Raw genomic sequence first — 10,588 nt, forward strand, 5'->3', positions numbered from 1 at the left:
AGATGGAAGTCCATGGTAGTTGAAGGCTTCATGCAGAGAATAATCACAATAGTAGGCTTACTAAAGAGGCCATAAAATGATAACATTGGTGGTTGTGAGTTCAATTATCTAGAGAGTCAAGGAGCAAAGATTTTGCAGCAATTTAGTACGCAAAAAATGGGCTCAAAGCCTTCATTGAACCCTCTCCATTGGAAACTTCTCTGAATAAGATTTTCAATGATATGTGAAAGTTTAGAAATGGAGTTTAGGTTTAGCAGTTATGGCCTACTGAAGTTAAGCGATTTAAAGCATTAAGAACGAAAGAATATCGACATGTCAGAGATCGGAATGTTGGAGATCCAAAATATTAGTGCATCGACATATCATAGAACAAGATTTTAGAGGTCAACACATCAACACATCAAGATTATCACAGGTGAGAGTATCGCCACTTAGGCACATCGGAAGCTCACGAGATCATGATATCTAAATATCGAAGGATCGGGATATCAGAGTATCAGAACTTCTTAACTAAGGTATTTTAAGAATATTCGATGTCCAGTAGTGTCGATATCCATTAAAAGCAACAATGAATGCCGAAAGAAGATTAATAAAGGATTTTGATGTGAAACCAAAGGTTGATGGGCCCTCTTCCTTCTCCTCTAGTAGGACACATGACAGCATATGATTGGCTCTGATAAGCTAAAGGGGAATTTGACATTAGCATGATTTGGCAATATAATAGGATACATCGCAACATATGATGGGCTCTGATATGCTACAGTGGCATCTGATGAGAGAATGTTATGGTTGTAGGAAAAGACAAGTGACAGGAATATTTAACTTATTTGGTAGTACAATAGGCCAAAACCAAGTGATAAGTGTCACCTAGAAGGAGTCACCACATGGAGTGATGACAACATATCAGAGGTTGGCATATCGGAGGTTGAAGATTTTGGAACTCTAGAATAGTTGGAGTTTATAAAAGTTTCGATAAAGGGGGATTTCGACATTGGGCTAGAACATGGTCATGAGAAATTAGAAAACCAAGGGCACAAAGTAGTTAATAAAGGAAGAATGGCCCCTGGGAGGAGTTTAAAGTCTTAGCACCTTAATGCTAAGTGGAATGTCTTAGGGATAAGTAGAAGGAGCTAAGGTGCAATAAAAACTTTGCAGAAGTTACGATGCAAGGGGGCTCTAATATGGCATTAAGTCGATGGTCACTGGCCTGGTTATATGAGACAGTAAATGCTTCGGGAGCTAAGTGCCAAGGGACTAAGGAATAATTGGACATTGCACCACTATGGAGTAATAATGTAGAATTTCTCTCATAAGGCAGTATAGAGAGTTATAGGCATATGGGTCGACAGTTGTGAGATTGAATGTAGGAACAGAGGAGTCGATCTCAAGATTAATGGCGACTGTTAAAGATCATTGGGTCAAGGTAATAAAGACCATGATCTTCAGGAAAGAGTGTTGGGTCTTCCTTGAGGTGAGACAATCCATCTTTGTGCTTTGTTGCATGTCTCAGTGAGTTCGGTAGATGAATGGGTCGGTTGCTGACAAGCAAATGAAAATAGGTGGATCTTGTTCATGGACTGAGATGGATATGAAGAAAACTACGAGAAAAGGGAACAAGGACAATTTTCCACAAAGAAGACATCTCGAAGTACAACCAAGTTGTGTGAAACAATGATTAAGCATGGAGATCCTCAGTGATAGGAGAGTTGTTCACAGAGAGGACTCTGCCTAGTTGGAGTATGCAGGTGGACTAAGAATTAACTCTCAGTATGGAGAAAATAGTCTAGTGGCCACTATCATGTTTAATGCATTGGCATTCACGAAGTCAGACGCAACAACAGAATCGAACAACCATGTTGAATTACACTTGGGCAGTGTGGATATAGGATAGGAGTGGCAACATCGATTAGTAGGCAGTAGAGGAACAAAACCCAGGAGCTCAGAGGAGAAAAGAAGGGGGAAGAAGCATTGTTGCTAGAGAGCTAAGTGGAAACGCTTTGTTTGTGTGTGCTACTGTGTAAGGATGAGAAAGCTAGTTCTACAGAGAAAGGCCGAGAGTACCTATGCAAAGGTAAGATACCCCAAGAGATGCGTTGTTGTGTGAGAAAGGAAGAAGGTTCCTACGCAGAGAATGAAGGTCGATATCTGAGTGTGCATTGTGGAGAGCAAGATGCTAAGAGTTGAATATATGATGATGAAGAGAATATAACAAAGAGTTGTGTGGACTATGATGAGTGACTGTTGTTGAGCAGATCAATGTGCTATTGTAGAGTGAGTGGACTGAGTAGAGTGAGTGGAGAACAAAGCTTAGATCAGGTAGAGTGGTTGCCAATTACAGAGAAAATTTAGTTCCTATTTGAGTGTGGGTTGGAGCCTACATACAGGAAGTTGGTGCTTCCATCTCTAATGGGTGCTTGAGAAGGCTTGGGGGTTGGTGCCTCTTGCAAGTTTGTGCTTGCATGAATGCAAGGAGCTTTAAGTCGGTTCTTGCAATAAATCCGTGAAGTTTGTGCTTCACATGGTGGTTCAGGTATGTTGGACAGGGGTCTACAAAAAGAGGGAGTTGGTGCTTTCTGCTAGTGGGTGCTAGAAAAAAATCAAAGGGAGTTGGTGCTCACAAAACAGATTGATGCAATAGAGTAGGTTCTCTTATTTTACATCAATGGAAATAACAAGCTTTCGTGGTTTTTTCCCAAAAGAGTTTCCACATAAAACCTTGTGGCTCATGTGTATGATTCTCATGGTGTGTGCTTGTATGTTCATTTCATATTGCTTCTTTATTATGTGTTGTTGTTGAGTATATGGATGCTTTCCAAGTTTTAATAAGAAAAATAAATTGGCATAAAGAAGTGAAATTTAGCCTTAAAATTGATTCACCCCTCTCTCGGTATTTGCATTGTTTCTAATAATGTATTTCTTACCTCCAAATACTGCACATTGTGTAGTCCTAGTGCTCAAAGCTGGCCCCTTGACCTCCACAATTATACAGTTCATCCTCCCATCCAGCCTCCTTCTACACACTACATATTGGCAAGCCTTAAGCAATCATCCCTCGTCCTTGAACTATGAAATTACATAATTGCGAGGCATTTATCACTCCTGTACTGCACATTGGGTAACTTCAAGGCTCAAGACTGCCTCATTGAGCTCGTCAACTACACAATCATATTTCCTAGGCCTCCATAACTGTTCATTATGCAGTATCAATCTTGAGCCCATCACTCTTGACCTTTGTAATTGTGCATTCTTCAATCCTCGAGTCTACCTCTCAGTCCAACACCTAGTTCCATCTCAATCAATGAATTTCATGAAGCACGTTAGACTAATATTTTTTCAAACTGGTGTCATACTGTTATGAGTGAGTTATATTTGCAGGTACTATGTTTTCATATGACAGGATGATGATTTCAAATAAGTAAAAATGAACTATACTAGAAGACATTTATGAAGCTACAAAGACAAGTTGACCATTGAATGAGAAGATGAAGGGACATCTGATTGTGACAATAGCTAAAGATAAAGATCATAGTTAAGACTCCCTACCTTCAAGCCTTATGTATGAGGAAGGAGAAGAGCATGAACCATATTTCAAGAAGATACAAAACCGCAGAAGAAAGAATGGATTGGCATTACCACATCATCATTGAGTACATATCATCAATGTCATGTCATGTTATGTCAAAATTTCATATTAAGGTGTCATATGAGTCATCATTAGCCACATCATTTGTGGAAATGATTATGTAATTTTGAATATATGAGAAGTGTAATGTAAAGTGGAAATCCAAGAGTGGTTAATAGAATGTGAAATGTCATGAAGAAGTCAAAAGTTCATATGGAAGTCAAAGCCACGATGGCTGAAGCAAAGACATAGGTAGACGAAGTGGCAACAACCTCTGTCACCACTCAGATAGACCCTATCGAGTATTTGTTTGAAGGCCATGAGTTTCCTTGACGGCTAAAGTACAAACCTAGAAATCCACCACAACACGATTTCAGAATGAAGTGAAGAGAGCCCAGGAACAAGCAGCCACAACTATATTGGAATATGTGGAGCGCATAGATATAATGCGATTGAGATATGCAAAGCAGCAACTCAAGGTGGAGTGGCTGGAAGGGAAAATGGCAAAATTGAAAGCCGACAAAGAACATATGCTCAATTTAGCATAGGAGGTGATGGGATGTCACCCTCCTGCTTCTACTTATTCTTTATTTTTGCATGAATGTTTTCTTTTCTTCTGTTTGGAAAGAATGAAAAAATAAATTAGTCACAAGATTAAGGATGGTGTACAGTTCCTCTGGATATTAAGGGCCCGTGATTTGCCAACTCAGCATTTCATGTGTGAGCTTTACATGCATGGGTATCTCCTCCGTGTTGATAGAGAATTTAATCCGGTCCCATATGTGGGGGACATTCATTTAAGGGCCCTCACCTCTTACACTCTCAATCAAATAAGTTGGCAGAAGGCTTCTAATACGTTTGAGTCAAATCAGGTCACGAAGCTTTTTATGGCAAGAGGAGAGCATGAGCGTTCAGTGACTATGTACAATAAGCACACCACTTTTTTAGAAATTGTGGGGAACAAGGAACGAATGCTAAAGACACAAAAGCGGTGCATTGATCTCTGTGTCAAGTAATTAGTCATGTTTCAAGATGAGGTCCTTGATAGTTTCCAGAAAAGGTGGATGATGTCACCCATGTCTGTCCAGAAAAGAGAACCATTTGGAGCATCAAATTTTGCACGATCACTCATTAGGGTGCCAAGGTATATGGAATGCATCCAAACATGCGCAGTCCAATGGATGGGCATTCTGTTTTAGTACCGTGTCATTTGGTTGCCAACAGAGCAATACGCCCTAGCATATAATGTACCAAATGATTGGTGGAAATAAGTTCTTCTCTCAAAGGGGTTTAAGGTTCCAAGAACGGAAATGACCAGGGAATACGATCTCGCCAACTTCATGAAGCCCATGGCCTATCCAATCCAGACCTGTGGAGGCGGCAAGCTTAATGAGGGCATGCAGAAGACTAGTTGGGGGGAGATGTTGGGTACCAAATCAACCTATCGTTTTCCTGCATTTCCACTCCTCTTTTCATCATTTTTGTATTCATTAACATATATTTACTATGCTAAAACTATGAGGTAATTCCTCTTTCTTCGTCTCTTGGAATATTTAATTTATGAAGTAGAGTCATGAGGGTTTTTCCTATGTGAACCACTAAAACATGTTATGACCGCAGATTCTGGAGCACAGGTGTTGACCTCACGACATATCACAGTAGTTCCGCAATTCACAGTAGTTGATCGACCATGATGAAACAGCATAAATGATTTGCAACTGTTCTCAACCCATTTTGGATCATTTCTATTCTTGCTCTCTCAGCATTCCTGCTATGTTGAACTAATGCATATCTTGGGGCATATAGTTTCCAGGTTTTAGGGACATATGTTATTCCCCTTTGTATGATATAAAAGACAGGTTATTCCTGTACGAAGGGTTAGTCAGACCCTGATCTATATTGTAACAACATTTTTTAGATTAATAAAATACAACCCTTTTTGCTATTCTATCTTTCATTGTGAGTAACACAGCGTTGATCAGAGAGTTGGGCTCGCTCTTCTGATCAGGTGTTGTTTGTTTCCCTATTACGTGTGTTGTTCATTGTTGCGTGTATTTCTTGATTGTTTTTATAGATTTCTTTATATCACTGTGAATGCCTTTTTAAGTTCTGTAGTTTAGTTTTTATCGTTGTTACAACAGTGCTTTGATTTTGTAATCGTGAACCCTTGGTCGATGACAGATTGTAACCTTGCCCCTACATATACCTTGCGTGTTACCTTGAAAAGAATATGCACCCAGATTGATAAGTTAATGTAGGAAAGGGGGTGAATAATTTGTTTACTTGAACACCAACAATGTGTTGAGGCATCAATGCTTCTTAGCGATTCTCAAATAAGTATGAGGCCCTTATACTTAGATCTGTTAATTACACTTGTAGATTACATATGCGATATATGTTTGATGAAATTCCTATCATGGCTAGTAAGGGTCTAGTCATGGTCTTATTCAAGCAATTGCATTTGTATTTCCATTTCCTTGTTATCTTGTTGTTTTGAGAGTTTCATTCAATTCTGGGCAGTGACCTGGGCTATGGGCCTAAAAAAGTGGCTCAAATCCTAGGGACATTGGAACAACAGTGAGAAAAATAGTCCCTAGAAACTGGCATGCCTTGTCATGAGAACGTCTAGAGCCTTCTGGATGCTGGCAGACCTATAACATGGGAGCATCCAAGGGTCAAATGGTCTAAAATATCAGTGGGACTAAGGGGTTGATTGTTGGAAAAGTTGGGATGGTTCTTGAGGGTCCTAATGTTGATGTTGAAGATTTGTATGGTGTGTTTCTATGGGTTCCACTTCCTTAACATGACTTATGAGGTCGAATCATATCATAGTGGCCTATCGTCACATGTTTACCTCGGTTGGTGGGTTACCTGAGTAAATGTGGGAGGAGGATGTTATAGAGGCCTCCTGGATGCTGGAAGGCCTATAGCATGGGAACGTTTGGGGTCAAGTGGTCTAAAATCTCAGTGGGACCTAGGGATTGATTGGTAGAAAGGTTGGGAGGGTTCTTGAAGGTCCCAATGCCAATGTTGAAGGTTGGTATGGTGTGTTTCTATCAGTTCCATTTCCTTAACATGATTTAGGAGGTCAAATTATATCATAGTGGCCTACCGTCACATGTTTACCCCTATTTTCCAGTTACTTAGGTAGATGTGGGAGGAGGGTGTTACACTATGTTTATTAGAGGGTTATATATATACTTCTATGAAGGAACTACCTCTTCTAATCTCAATAAGTCAGTATCCCTCTTCCACCCCAAGAAATAAATAAGTGCCTTTGCACAGTTCTTTAAATAAAAAAATAAATAAAGGGTGGAAGAAGAGAAAGGATTCTTGTGCGGAGAGGTGAAGCAAGAAACTTTGTCGGGGTACTAACTAGGCTTTCTAGCAGTGAAGTAATTATTTAGTGTCTCCTTCATGTTTTGCACGCTTCCAATCAAGTAGTGAAGGACAAGGTTGAAATATTAATGAGAAAACTCATATCATAGGTTATATATATGCTTCTTTGAATGAACAACCTATTCTACTCTCAATAAGTCAAGATCCATCTTCCACTGCAAGAAATAAATAACTGCATTTTCATAGTTAAATAAAGGGTGGAAGAAGAGAAAATATTCTTGCGCAAAGAGGCGAAGCAAGCAACTTTTCCAAGGTACTAAACATGCTTGTTGGCAATGAAGTAATGCTTGTGTTCCTGTAGTGACTCCTTCGAGGTACTTTCTAGCCCTACTGACAACAAGGAAACACCATAGATGAAGACTAAGACTCATAATATCTTAAGATAGCAAACTATATTACTCTTTTCCTAAATAAAAAAAAAATTATGATATGACTGGCCTTATGAACGTGTTCAACCAATAAAGGAATGAAGAGGATTGTAACTATAATTGGGTTAAGTGGGGTAATAAGTATCATGAATCAATACTTTCTGAAGAGATAGGCCCTACACAGAAGATTGGACCAAGGCAGAGAAGCTCGAGTTCTACAAGTGTGTTGCCAAGTGTTGTCACTGCTACAACACCCTCCAAAATTTTGGCCTAAATTCAAGTTTTGGAGGCTACTTTGACCTTACATGCTATCGATCCTAGTAGTAAGAGTCATTCCATATATGTTCTCTAAGTTTTATAGTCACTTTTAGAAGAAAAATCAAGTGTTGTATTTTGGCATGGGAAACGTCGCACATGGAAAAAGCAGTGATGTGGTTCATTTCAAGGGGTAAATTTAGTGTCAATGAGTCTTATTTATCATATAGACATGTATTATACTCATTCCCAAAGTTTTAAGCATTGTCACATAAGTGTTTTCACCGTCGTCGCAAAGTATATCTTAAGTGGCACACTTTGAGGAGGTTGTTGTATTTTCGTCGTATTGAGGGAATCATGTTGTTCTTGTGTACTAAGTGTTCAATGTTGTGTCATAAATTGTTCTGAGTGTGTGATAATTCATAAGTTCAATCCTGGTTTCACGTCTACGTCACTATCCCTGCACTTAGTCGAATTCTAGAAATTTCCTTCCCTATCAACATGACATCACTCAAGCCCTTGGAACCATGCACTATGCAGTGGCAACCCTTACATTAATCCATTACCTCCTAGAACTATGAAATGCACAATTCCTGCGTCCAAATACTGTGTATTATGCACTCTCAGTGCTGAACCCTAATCGCTTATCCTCTATAATTGTGTAATTCATACTCAGAGTCAGCCTCCTTATATGCATTGTGTAGTGGCAAGCCTCATGATATCATCCTCCCTCCTTAAACTACATAATTTCACAATACCCTGGCCTCTCTCTTTATTGTATTGCGCATTGCATAACTTCAAGGCTCAAGGCACCTCACTGGGCTCCTCAACTACGTATTCATCTTCCCCAGACCTCCAAAACTGTGCATTGCATAGTCTCAAGCTTCAGTCCATCACTCCTGACCTCTCAGACTGCACACTACACAATCCTTGAGTCTGCCTCTTAGTCGAGTACCCAGTTCCAACTCAATCAGTGATTTTCATGAAGCATGTTAGACTAGGAGTCTTTTAGACTAATTTCATCTTTTCATGAGTGAGTTCTAGTCGTAGGTACTATATTTTCAGATGACAGGATGATGATTGAAAAGAAGGAGAAAGAAGCTATACTATAAGACACTTATGAAACTACAAATACAAGTTGATCATTGAATGAGAAGATGAAGGGACACCGATTGTGATAGTAGCTGAAGATCAAGTTCATAGTGAAGAATCACTACCTTTAAGCCTTATGGAGGAGGAATAAGAAGAGAATGAACCATATTTCAAGACGATGCAAAGGTAGCATCAGAAAGAATGGCTTGACATTGCCACATCATCACTGAGTCCATGTCATCAACATCGTGTTAGGTCAGGTCAAAATGTCATATTAAGGTGTCATATGGGTCATCATTTGTGACATCATTTAAGGATATGATTATATAATTTTCAATATAAGAGAACTGTAATGTAAATTGGAAGTCTAAGAATCATCTATAGAATTTGAAAAGTCGTGAAGAAGTCAAAAGGTAGTATGGAAGTCAAGATGTCATGAGGGTAGTCCAATAGTCCCAAGGGAGGTGAAGAGTCGCCCCATATCTTATATATACACCCTCATCGCTCAAGCAAAGGAATTGTCACCTTGGCTCCTCCCACTAGGCATTAGAGAGGAAGATAGTTCTTTTGGAGGAGCAAGTGGTAGCTCTAACGCTCCACTATTGGAGCTAGTGGTGCTCATTGTACTAATGTATCTTAGAACTTTTTATTAATACTTGAAGCACGTTGAGCCAATAAACTTTCATACATATGTCATAAATGTTGTAAGACTATCCTCTAAATGTTTGCGACATATGTTGTTTTCATCTGTATTAAAGAAATTGAACTATTTCAGTGGCTTTGGTGATTATCTTGTTGAAGGTGTGTTGCACTTTTTTTAATGATCATTTCTTCTATGTGAACTATTTCACTAGTTGATCAATGATTCTTTCATATATATATGCACATGTGTCTTTGTTAGGCTAGTAGTATTACTCTCTTAAAGGCCCACTTTTATTTCCCTTCTAGTGAAAGAACCTTGATACATTCTGCAACTAAACATTCCACAAGACATACTCACTTGTTCATTGAAAAGTACATGTACATTACTCTCTTGTCATACCAACCACAACCAAGGACAATCTCTAAGAAAAATGACAGTTGAGCCTTATTTATCGAAGGGCTCCTACACCAAATAGTGCGAAGTCTAATTGGAACTTTTCACAGGGGAGACCCCCTCACATGTTGGTGGGATCCAACACCATCAACAGTAGGAAATTAACTTGATCTACGTTTAAAATCAATTTAATAAATTCCATGCAAAATCCTTATAGGAAGAAAAACTGGTAGTCTATGAGGTCTCAATTCACATCCATATATTCTAATATTAGTAAAACATTTGTATAAATCCCAGACTCCCACCCTAGTTGCATCACTAGTTTGTAAAATTCTCTTAATTTCTTAAAATATTCTTGGCAGTGGCACATCATATATGAGACTCAAAGAAACTAATAGAAAATGATTGACAAATTATGAGAATGAAAATTATTGAGAATTCCTTCTCAGCATTGAGGTACAGTGAATAAATGACAACGCAATGCCATTGGAATCCTTCTTATGCAATTGAATATCAAAGAACTTCTCCACTTGAAAATATAGAAACATATAGACTAAAATAGTTTGCTACCTAAAAGACTTGGTGGAGCTGTTCAAAATTTTGCTAACTAGTCATTGATGATATCAGATAGGTACTAACTAAAATGAATTCTAACGAAATATTTCTTATTGGTGAAATGGAGGATAGAGACCCTAGGATGACTTTGTCCACTATTTGATCATGGTCATACCCTAACAAAAAACACATCATTAAAATTATTTGTCTACATATTTATGGGGAAATACTTAAAGGAAAAGGTGGATTGTGTATATAAAG

The sequence above is a fragment of the Pinus tabuliformis genome, chromosome 7 (assembly GCF_031772625.1).
Source record: "Pinus tabuliformis cultivar Carrire ecotype Pingquan chromosome 7, CPIR1, whole genome shotgun sequence".
Taxonomy (NCBI): domain Eukaryota; kingdom Viridiplantae; phylum Streptophyta; class Pinopsida; order Pinales; family Pinaceae; genus Pinus; species Pinus tabuliformis.